We start from the raw sequence: 12,265 nt of genomic DNA, 5'->3' as shown, positions 1-12,265 counted from the left end.
CTTGATGTTGGCAGAGCCAAACAATTTTTATTGTTATAAGTTCGAACGAAATGTAATATTAAGTTAAATATTCTTTTCTCGATTAATTCAACCGCAAATCTTCTGAAGTTTCTCGTTTCATTAAAATATTTTATTTGTCGCCTTAAGAATGTTGCCTCAGCAAAAAGGGTGCCCAGCGATTCGTTTTAACTTTTAAATAGATTTGATTTTATTTTTATTACTTTTTTCTTATGGTCTCAGTCAAGTGCTCATCACTATTAAAACGAATTGATTTAAATGGTTATCATATATATACCGCATGAAAAAAAAAACAAGAAAATATGAATAAAAAAGAAAAAAAAGAAGAAAATAAAAAAGACGAATCATTCGAACAAATAAAATTTATGGATTTCATTAGCCCGTCTGGTTGTACGTATTGCTTTTTTAACACAAAGCCTACGTACGTCGACATAAAAGTCTACATTTAACTGTTTCTCTCTCTTTGTCTGCGTTTATTCTGGAAATGTGGAATAATGAACACATTGTTGTTTTGATCAAAGAAAAATTTCTTTTGCTTTTTCCTTTAAATCTATTTGCGTTTCAGTCTACTTTTTTAACTTTTCATACTGTCTCGTAACCTTCAATCTAATTCTTCGATATATCCGATGCATAAGTGATATTAGATTTCTTTAGTGTACGGGCATGCGAAATGCTCAGGGAAAATCCAGTAATGTATATATATTTGTTATGCTTATTCGTTTGTCTGTCGATTGAAGAGAAAAGAAAGGCCATTGAAATAAAAATCAGAAGAAGGCATGAAAACGCATACATCGATTCAATCGAAATAAAACAAAGAAAATAAAATTATCTAGCAAAGCAAGCCTAATGCACCATTTAGCCTTTTAAAAAAATGTGATAAATCAGTTTATATGTCCGCTTAAATTGGCGGATATAAATGCAAAAATAACTTGTGTCTTAAGATCACGGGTTCGCCTAATACTCTTTTTCGGATCATTTTCAAAATGAAGAAGAAAATCAACCAAGCCAATGCTCAATTAACAATAACTCATGCATATGTGTGTCAGTATGTAATATGTCACTTAATATCCGCAGAACTAGATCCGTTTTTTGGTTTTTTCAATTTCGTCATTCAAACGCACTGATAATACTGTTCATTATTGATCTCTTGCTCCTTTTCATTATAGGCGATGAATACATAACAACACACAACATAATAACATCCCAGTTGACTTTGCGGTTACGTGATAAATGGAAAAGTCTTAAACACCGAGCTGAAACATCGACATATTGTATTCTTGCTTAGTAGCGAGTGAACGCGGTACCCGCTTCGAGCAAAGCTTTCTCATGCAGAAATGTTTATGCAAAATAGTAAATACACGGCCTCCTGATATCATTCACTCAGATTCACTGTTTGACCTTCCAAAACGACTTTGGACACTTTGTGGGGTCTTGTGGAACGTTAAAGAGTGTTAAGCTTCATCAATGGGTCTATGGCCGCATTTCAAATCCGCAAACCACGCTTGTGTCAAACCATTGCTTTGCTTGAACGTTGTGTTCCCCAATTAAAAAGCGGTGCTTGATTAACACATTCACATTTTTCCATTGTTTCGATTGTTTGTAATTTGTGAACTAAAAGCCAGACGGTCACATTGCTTTTGGAAGTTGGGACTATGTAAAAATATGGATTCAAGGTGATCGATAGTGGCGACATCTACATGTCATCTTACGAGTTTAATGAGTGGTGTCTTGGTACGAATATACGAATACAGAGAGCATTCGTATATTCTACTTACAAATGGCTGTCAAAATTACGCCTAATCGGGCTTGTGACGAATAATTAGGATGTGAAAATTGACAGACCTATACACTAGTATGAAGACAGTCTGCAAATCAGCTTGCCCGCAATAACTATTTGCATTAATTGGGCGCGTCCATTTATCGACAATCGTTGGGGATAAAAATATCGATCGGTGAGCAATCTATTAAAGATGTTGGGATGAGATTACGATTGTAATGTTTTACTAATGGGAAGCGCGTATGGGTGATACCAAGCACATAAGAACAATATCATTATTTCGACTTGGATGGTATTGTAATTGAGTAAGTCAGCTTAAGAAATATTAACAGAACTCCACTTTGGTTACACTTTGGTTATACTTTGTGAATGTCCAAAAGCTTTCCAATATTCGAGGATTCTTTTCAGAGCGTCTAACCTTTTGCACATCGTGACAGCGCCTGGAGAACATTTGATTTTAGTAAAGCGACTGAGCTAACTATCTCGTAAAAGACAGAAAAACAAGACTCGACAACTCCAGCACAGATCGAAATGTGTTCAGTGTTCAAAGAATTTCTTCAAATGCGTCTTCTGCGTCAAATAGTCTTTATGTTGCAAACCATGCTGGACAATTAAAACGTTTGTTTCGCTTTACTGCATGTATCGTAGCTTCCGCATGTATGGCAAAACTAGTTAAAATCGGGGATAATAACACTCGATCTTAAGCGTGTAAAAATCTCTCTCTTGACTGTCTGCACGTTTCAGGAGTGACGTTTAGGAACTATGAAGCATGAACAAAGTCTCTGCTTATTTCTTTCTTTTCGATGAAAAATTTGTTCTTTGTCGTCAATTGAGTGACATTAAGATCCTTTGACATCAAGCAGAAATTATTCTCTCTGGCAATGTCTATTAACATGTGTATAGAAATTTATTTTTATTTATCCCTCTATTATTTATGAAAAACCTTTACAAATTGCTTAGCTTTGAGTTGAACACCTACTCATACTTAATTCTGCCTGCAAGAGCATTCAATGTAAACGTCACTGAGAAGTAACTTATGTTCATTTTGCTGTAAATATGAATTTATTAAAACACCTCTTTATAATTTCGTTTCGTTTCGTTTCGTTTTCATTTTTTATATTCATTTTTTTTTTTTTTTCTTTTCGTTTATGCTTTTTTATTATATTTTATTGTGTAGATCCTCCCTCGCGCAATCGCTTGCACTACACTCATAGGAGTTTTTTTTTTATGTTTTATTACTATAAAGAAATGTGAAGTCATTGTGTGCATGGTTTGCAATGATTTTCGTGTATCTCTTCTCTGTGCTCTGTTGCTGTTCAACAGGAAAATTAAAAAATAAAGATTTATTCGCAGACATTGGAACAAATTATTTAATGTCTTGTGGTTTTATGACACCTACACAACTTTTGGTATAGGGGATGGATGCTGTACCACTTTTTACAATACCGATCGATTCAGAATCGTTTTTCGAATCGATCTAAACTTGTCTGTCCGTGTGTCCGTCTATCCATGGTGCGTTCCTGCGCTTAGCCTGCAAGCCTCAATCTTGGAGATATTCTAATGTAATTTCGTACACAGACTTGGTTTGGCCCATGGACGAAGGCTATTGAAAATGTTCTGGATCGGGTTACTTTTTCGACATTTGAAAATTTTCATGTGTAAGCATGTTTTCCTAATAATTATAAGTTGTTTTTTTTTTTTTTTTTTTGTTTTTATATTACATTTGAACAAATACATAATGCAGGATTAAACCTCTCTCAGCTGTGATCAGCTTTCCTGGAAAAACTTACGATTTTGCAATACTTATTAATAGAATGGTTTGTGAGAAATCAGAGCGATTCTATAAACGAACCTTCTTTTTAAACGAGGCTACAAAATAGATATTGCTGAATAAATATTTTACGAGAAAAATAAATAGTGAGCCATTTCTTTGCACCTATCCCGTACATTTACGAACAAACACAACCTATTCACTGAAATGAAATGTGCAAACCCGTGTAATTTAACTTTGAAACGAAGGCAAGTTATAGCGAGTCAAGCTTTGACAATTGCTTCCAAGCTAAGTATTTGGGTAGATTTTATAAATGAGAAAAAATCCCTTTTTCCATTGGGACTGCGAGAGATGCTTTCATTTGAAAAACTAGATTTCTTTTGTGCTTCAATCTTGGTCCCGGCATCTCAGGTCATTTCCTTTCTATTAAACTCAAGTGAAATGCAAGTCTAATTATTATATATTGTTAGCTGTTGTTATGAAAAAATTAATTGATTGTCTATCAAAATTAATGAAGTCATTGGATCCATTAAGTGATGTTGCCAAGGTATATAGAGTAGTTTTACTGTACAAAACTTGAAGATATAGCGAACATAATCTATTCCTAAAATTTTGAAAGTCTGCGAAGAAGTTTTACAAGTGCATAGGGCAAGATCAAAATATAGGCGTAGATGGTCTAAATTTCGTAGAGTTCATTTTTGTATGAAATTACTATAATATTATGGATCAAGTTCGATCACCACGTGTTAAAACTTTGACTTTTCTCAAGGATCAATTGTCGTGAAAATCGTTAGTAGGGTAGGAAAGCAAAAATAGGCGCAGATGGTCCGAATTTGGCACGGTTAATTTTTTTTTGTTAAATTACTATTATGATGAAATTTTCATTATGAAGCATTGAATATTATTTAATTAATTATTATTTCAAACAAATAAGAAAATTGTATCCGGCTGAGGCCGAATTTCGCATACCCGTCACCATTAACATTTTTGGCGTCCCACGCTTTTATTGGTTGTCATAAAAACGTGAATGAAATGAAATTTATCTTTCAGCTTATACTTCACATAAGGGTTCCCGTTTCACGAGAATTCTTACATCCAAAAATAGACCTACTTGGTGCAAAGCAAGATAATTTCAGCCATTTATGTTTAACAATTTGTGAATAGAGAGCAAACACCCACAAATTATCGTTTAGAGAAATGGAGTAGCGTTCCGTTCCGAGCTCCGACCTATTTGCCCCATTTTCAGTGCCAACTTGCGTTCCAACGTCTCTACCAAATTTGAAGGTTATATCTTTATTTCTGCGGCCACGACAGTCCCAACACAGATGCTAACAAATACAGACTGACTTTTTGAATTATTCTCAATTGTGAACAAATTCAGGCGCTTACTCTCAGATGTGACCAAATTCAGACGCTTACAATCAGCTAGATATATAATTATGTATCTATATATATAAGATTTCCCGTATAAGAGAGAAATATGTTTAGAGTCCGCAGGCCAAATTGGGCACACATCACGCAGCCACACAGAGGGACAAACGCGGCTTAATCAATTCAAAATTTCGTGGTGAGCTTGTGATGGCTATAAAAGAAAAACAAAAAACCTAAAACACGGACTCAATGAGTACCTAAACCATTCAAAGTAGCAAATGTGAAAATTTCTCTTCGTTTCTTCTCTTTAATAAAAGAAACACAAAAGTGATATTTTTATGCATGTATTCTTTTTGTGCATCTCTTAGGTTTATTGTTTAATCAGGAATAGAGAGACGTGTACGTGTATGCATGTATACGCGCATTTGGTGTTTATTTGCCTTTGCATCTTTTTCAATGTGTTGCACTACTGCGTTCGTGTGTAGCATATGTAGTGTTTGTTTTTGTGTTTTTGTGCGTGCATTTGGTTATTGGCATTTAACGGCGTATGTAAAAACAGCAATTGTAGATGTTTGTATATATGTATGTTTTCGTTTATAAATATTATACTCTATTCCTATATATATATATATATATATATATATATATATATATATAATTAAGCTACAAGGCAGTTTTCTTGTTATTATTGTTGTTGTTGTTATTATTGCTATTGTTGCAAGTTATGCCTTGAATCTTGTAATCTTGGATTTTTATGGTTTATATAGCGTTGTGGAGGATTGATTTTTTTTTTTTTTTCAGAAGAGACTAACAATGTGTTTATGTGGGCCAGAAGTTTCAAATATTGATTTAAACTAATAGCATTCGCTAAAGGGTAGATAGTTTTGTCATTCGGTAGAGCAAGGAGTAAGGTTGCTGTTAAATTGTGTTAAGATTTTTTTTCCTTTCATATTTATAATTGTAGTCGTTTTGAAGGAAATGTACATTGTGATCGTAAAATTTTATAGGAAAAATTGCCATAAATTTCTTAGTAGTGGCAGAGTGGAAAATTGCACACTTTTTGTAAGAATAGTACATAAAATGCGAATGATTGTAGAGCAATATGTGCTATTGATAGCTTTGTTGGTAAGCTAACGGTTGGTCGATTGGTTGTTTGGTTGTTTGGTTGGTTGGTTGTTTGGTTGGTTGGCTAGCTGTTCAGTACAACCCAAAATTGAAATCCTTTCCAAATGTCTTTTACTCATCGAGAGATGTGGTTTTCTTGTTAAGAATTTATGTCGAAGAGTTTCTGTGAAGTGTTATAAATTTACAAAGAGATTAAAAAAAAAATCCTTAAAATATTTATTCAATGTTTCTTTTCTTTTTCATCTTTCTTTTGCACTCGCTGGATTGTTGTGCCACGTTCCTCTTTAGACGTTAACTAGCTTCCATGTTTTTAATTCATTTTATTTATTTATTTATTTATTTTTTTTTTTTGTTTTCTTTTAACGATTTACTAAAAATAATTTATTACATATGTTGTTTCGATTTTGTTGGAAAATTTCCGCAAAAGTTTAAAGCTTACACGCGTAGGATGTTTCTCACACTCACACACGCACACTAGGTATAACCTGCCAGTAACTTTGCCAAACTATCCACTATGTTGACAGTTCTGTGCAACAGCGTCTACGCGTTTTATAGAAAATACAAGTTTAATATTTACAAGTCGAAGTCGAAGTTTAGCAGTTGTAGCGGTAATTGTAATAGTAATAGTGATAGTTTTGCCCAGACAACGCTACCGGTATAAGTGTATATAAACAAAAAAAGAAAAATAAATAAATAAAACAAACGTAAGACAGAAAGGAAAAATAATGACATGTTCAACATTTTGGCAACACATATACTCATATACTCTTTATGTATATATATAAATATATATAAATATATATATATATATATATATGTATTTAGTTACGTTCACTTAGCCTAGTGCCTAAACAATTTTTCGCTAATTACAAAGAAAAAAAGTAAAAAAGTTGCATACGGCTTGGATCGAATGTTTTTATGCCTATCATCAGCCAACGGTGAAATGAAGAAAGTTTTCGAGAAGCTATGATATATATTTCCTATTTCATCATTAACGCAATCATACCTGTTGGTAAGTATATCACATATTTGTGTTGTAAGTCTACACGAAAGTTGCTTAATATTCCTGGAAAGGGCTACCAATTCTCAAAATGTTGGGGAAGTAACGTAAAGTAAATTTTTATACGTTAGGTATGAAATGTACTGTTACCGCTGCATTAAGCTCAGATAAAAAGCTATAAAGAATTTTAGGTTAATAGGCAGGGCTTTTCATGGGGAGATCAGGGGGATTTACCCTACCGTACCCTACAGTGCAGTTGTAGCTAGCTAAAAAGTGAACGGGAGGCTGGGAAAAATGCTCATTCAATGTGCATGTATGCCTATGTTCGCCTCTATCCGCCTACTTGGCGGAGTAATTAAAAACGGCGATTAACATGTCAGCATTCGCGGGTTCAAATCTCAAGTGGGGTTTCGTTTGGTCGTTAAAGGTGTAACACATCGATCGGGCGCAACCCCACCTCCCTATCTCTTTCTCTTTCTTCTCCAGACCGACGGGCGCCTTTGTAAAGGCCGCCTTCATCCGCAGACTTAGCGGATTAAGAAAGAACTGCAACTACTAAGTCAGTGATCATGAGTTCGGTGAAGTTTTTTCAGACATATTTGGACGGAAGTGAAGCAGGCTTACTTTCCGAGATACTAATTCCAAAATACAAATGGCAGTGTTTTATAGATGCAGTTTGAAAACCATAGCTTTTCCTTAATGCGTCCTTTAATTTCTTAATATCGATCCTTTGTGCCAACTTGTTATAACGATTTTTCAACGATATTATCTTCCTTTTTATTCCAGAAATACTCAAAATATTGCCTTAAACGTCCGCTATCAGTTTGAAATTTTCATGAAGAATGGGACAAATATTATTACAGTTCCTAATGTTTTATATCTGCTTGAGTAGCGGAATATATATGAATCGCGACCACCTAGTCTGTGTTCGCTGTTTCAAATCTTAATGCGGTAAAGTGTATCTTGCTCGTAGCCACAAGGTAGTGGCTAAGGATGGGCAATAGTCTTAATGACAGATTTCTTATTTCACAAATCAATGAAAAGAAACTTGAAACTTGAGACTTGAATAAGAGCCGGGAAAAAGAATGTTGCGCCCTTCTGCGAAAAGGCTTTGTCACTTCGCTTACTTTTGTATACATTATCCTTATGACTTTGAAACCTAACTTTAAAGCAAATTTCAAATTAAAACAAATCAATTGTCGCGAATTGTGGTCGCGCTTCGGCTATGAATCATTTCTCTAAATGAATTTCTGTGACCTCGAAAGCGAAGGGTTTTTAAGCGAATTCGCTTTCGTAAACAAAGTTCTGATCGAATTAAAGATAGCGACAAGGAATAAGACACCGCTATATAGGTTCTTCTGCAAGTACTTGATGCCAATCGAGTCTATGAAGTGCTCTCGATTTTTTCGAGCCCGGCATACTTAAATACTGCCTGTGGATGTGTTCAGGGATAAAGAAATAAATATATAAACTGTCAAAATGCATGAAACACTGTTTGTCTAATAAAGTCAAAAGATTCGCAACTATTTGCCTCTTCGGAGCTAAGGTACCGTAACTAATGCAGTGTGAATTGCCTAACCAACCGGTAGTCATCGACCCACTATAATGTCAAAATTTCACATTAACACTCATCTCTTGCAAAAGATGTTAAGAAAAACCTCATAAACTTTGAAATTATTATTAAATGAAAAAGATTTGCTAAGAAGCGAAGCAAAGCGTAAAAAACTTGTATAATTTTGCTAACAATGTTGCATTTCAAGTGTTTGTTATACTCACTACCGAAAGCCGAAAGTATACTCGATTTATTCTTACGGTTGTAGTGATCAATGACGCGTCTCAGAAGATGGAAAAGGTTGTTGATTATTTTCAGATGTTAAAGTCATAACAAGCATGATCGCAAGTCTTCTGTACAGAATTGTAGAACTAAACTAAGCTATCGATGGGAAATTCGACAGCAAACATTTTTCGGAACTGGTGTTTGGTGAAAAAAGGTACTATACGTAACAAAACAAAGTATAGGCATTAGTTAATTTAATAAAATAGGAAATAGAATAATCGCCTTGCGATGAACTTTTATATAAGGTTGCACAGGTTTTCTAAATCTGGAGATGAGAAAGAGAAATAGATGGATAGAGATAGAGAGCGAAATGAAGGGTGATGGATAGAAAGAATGGGAAGAGAAAGAGATGGGGAGAGACATAGATCGAGAGAAGTTTTTAACCTCACGTAGTGAGCCGCAGTTGAAAGTTAAGTTTCGTAAGTGAAGAATCTTGGCATAAAACGGGAGTTTGGTCTCGTCCAGAGTTTTTAAAATCAGCAATGATCTACTTTTATTTAGTGAAGTAAGGTTTTCTTTCAATTTCGAATCAAGGAAATTTATTCATAAAGCCTTGTTGTGGCAACCTCACGAACGGTGACATTAGGCCATACTTCCTGTGTAACATAAGGGCATCACAGTATTGATCGCTACGCGCTATGCTAGTTGCATTTTTCTGTGTATTTAACACACGGCCCACACAAGCGGTGAAACGGTCGTGCGGTAAAGTAACCGTGTAAATCACGAACAACGTCTCCTGAGAGGTGCCAGGAATGGGAAGAATTGTTGCTCTTAAGAAAGACGAAGAAGTTCGCACATTTAATAAATTATTTTTTTAAGGATAATTCACAGCATCTTATATAGTACTTTAATTATCGCAAAGAGTACTTTGCCTATTTTGGATTGAATTTATAAGCAACTGACGCGTAAAATATGATCCATGCTTCCATGATGATGATGATGATGATGATGATGATGATGAACTTAACGACACTTTTGCGTAGTAAATATTTCTATTTGCAGAAGAACGCGTAAATTTATTACGCTTAGTTGAAACATATTAAATGGAGTTCTCTTTAAAGTCACTGCTAAGTTTACAACGAGGACAAACCTATTATTTGCATATTAAGTATAGCGTTATCTCAGAAATGCTTGTAGCAGATAGCAATGATTTGTATTTTTATATATTGCTTTTTTTTTATTTGTTTTTTTCCTACGATACACCCACTAGTGTTATATTTTACGGCTGGCAGATAAGCAGACGTGGAGCAATATAAAAATGAATTAATTGAATTATAGAGAAAAATATCTATTAAATGACTCAATAAATGGTATATAAATTTTGCACAAAAAAAAAAAAATAAATAAAAAAATAATCAAAAACGAGATATCTTTATAAAATAGAAATATCGAAATTTATTCGCCAATAAATTAGATCGAAAACAGACACACCAAAAAGTAATATCTCAACCAAATGCATAAAATGGAATAAAATGAATAAAAAATGCGCGGAATGCTGCTTTAAAGCTTGAAGTGTTATTTCCTGCGACACAGAGAAGTAAGCGAAAAAACCGCACTGTTGAATGCAGCCGGCTCAGTAGCAAAAAAGAAAATTCCAGTAATAGGTAAATAATTGCCTTAAAAAGGGCGGGAACCTTTTCAATCGTAATTTATGTGATGAAGTTTTGAACACACTTTGAACACACTTTCAGATTAAGGACCAGCCCTGGTAAGCGCAGATTTACTTGTTATTTACCCCATTTCCTCCAATCGGCATAAAACTTTGCGATTGCCCAAATGTGTGGAAAGTAGCGCTGAAAGTTTTTCTATTTATCAAGCTACCTCTTTTCTCCTACTACCTCAAAATTACTTTGCGAATTCATTGAGCCTTTTTTCGTATCGCGGTATTTAAAGACTATCAGGAGCAAATTACAGGTATTTGAATTAACTTGACATAGGTGAATTTCTATGTATACTCGTTTTAGAATAGATTTGTACATACACAAGAGAAAACATATACAACAACGACGTTTCATGATGGGGAGTTATAAGAGAAGTGATCGAAAAGGCGCTAAGATTCGAATTATTTTCAATGGCGTGCATGCTTTGACTAAACCAGGTCGCTGTACCGGATTCCATTAAGGTATCTTAAACATAGCGACCGGCAGGTTTAACACAAGACAACAAAGCGGCCCTGAATCGGTCGGTATGATAAAAGGTGCGTCTATCTCAAGTTCTTTCGGCTGTTGTATACATCCGCATAAACTTTATCTACAAATTAGAGAGTTCCTCGAACTAATCAAGGTTCGGTTGACGCTTCTCCTCAATTTCGTTGCTTTAGGCTGCTTAAGAATCTCAGAATAAAGTAGTGACTATCAAGCCGGTGTTTGTTGGTTGAAATCTAAATTCGACAGATCATATTTGCTCTTAGTTGCAGTAAGTGCTCTGTCCGTAAATTCGCAACACTTACCGCTCTCTTTCTTTTCCCTTTTGACGATCACCGCGTTACACAAAGTGATTGGTCATATTAAGAACAAAAAACCGGAAAAAAATTTTGTAGAAGAAATTTGTAAAATTTGTTCAACTTTTCTTTTTCCCATCACGGAGTCATGGAAGCATGAACGTATATATATACATATACTATTCTTCTAGTATTTATTGCTGGGCGGCTCATAAAATTGAAAGAGAAAGAGAGTCTGGTTTAATGACAACAGGTGAACCACCAAATACGACCTGACTCAAATATTTGGATATAAGGGATTGGATTATTGACACGCCCAAGGACCGGCAATAATAATATAAATAATAAGGCAGTGACTTCAGATGAAGAGGAGGACGATGATAAGCGATTTCTCCCAAGAGGTATATGATTTATCGATTTATTTATTAATAATTTATCGATTGTGGTCAAGATCATTTTTGATTTCCTATTCTGAAGAAATGGACATTTTTTTTTTGCGATATCTACGAGACAGAAAAAGCAACATTAAATGTGAAAACAATTTTCAGACATAAGTGAAAAATGAGGATTCACACAATCTCCATTCACGTACGTATCTATCATTACTTAAAGTGTGTTTTGCTATGTTCGAGGTACATAAAATTCTTTAATTTATTTATTGTGTATTGCTTACGTATTCGGGGAAGGCGCCACTTAGGTTAAGACAATCAACACAAACGTCAACTGGAAACAGAAATTAATTAGCAGTTGACTATAAAAAGACTCATAGCAAATCATGTCCTGCACAATATCAAGTTTAGCTTATTAACGCACGTAATTCAAAAATAGACACAATTGCCTCAATTTTGGTGGCACGTTATCATTATCTTATTTAGCGCTTTTTGCCTTTGCTTTGTCCATTTTTTTAAATCCTCGTTCGTTCGTCA

At 34.5% G+C, this 12,265-nt stretch overlaps 1 protein-coding gene across 1 annotated transcript in view; it reads right to left on the bottom strand.

The window, feature by feature from the left end:
• The window catches only part of LOC119633058, a 62,611-nt gene that overhangs the window by 48,342 nt on the left and 2,004 nt on the right, over positions 1 to 12,265 (bottom strand). The gene's annotated exons all lie outside the window — the stretch shown is intronic.

This window comes from Glossina fuscipes, unplaced genomic scaffold (assembly GCF_014805625.2).
Source record: "Glossina fuscipes isolate IAEA_lab_2018 unplaced genomic scaffold, Yale_Gfus_2 2, whole genome shotgun sequence".
Lineage (NCBI taxonomy): Eukaryota > Metazoa > Arthropoda > Insecta > Diptera > Glossinidae > Glossina > Glossina fuscipes.
The sequence above is the reverse complement of the archived record's forward strand: the minus strand, read 5'-3'. Positions and strand labels throughout refer to the sequence as shown.